The following is a 319-nucleotide window of genomic DNA, read 5'->3' as shown; positions in this document are numbered from 1 at the left end:
TATTTATGATATATTATAACGCTTTGTAATAGGAATGGGATGGCAATTTTCAAAGAACATAGCGTGAGAATGATAACAGATTAATCTATTCTTGAGATAATTTAAATAAAGTGTTGGAAGTAAAAAATGGAATCGCAAAACAGTTCAACTTTATTGCAGTCATATAGAAAATCAATAAATACACGGTTAAAATGACAAATAAAAGCAGAAATTCTATGCCGTGTAAAACATTTTATTACACCGAAACTGTTTCAATACTTTTTTTTTCTTTTTTAATCATCCGGAAACTGATAAATCACGGTTGTTGCTCACGACAACG

This window comes from Penaeus monodon, chromosome 34 (genome assembly GCF_015228065.2).
Source record: "Penaeus monodon isolate SGIC_2016 chromosome 34, NSTDA_Pmon_1, whole genome shotgun sequence".
NCBI classification, from domain to species: Eukaryota; Metazoa; Arthropoda; class Malacostraca; order Decapoda; family Penaeidae; genus Penaeus; species Penaeus monodon.
Note: the sequence above shows the minus strand (reverse complement) of the source record.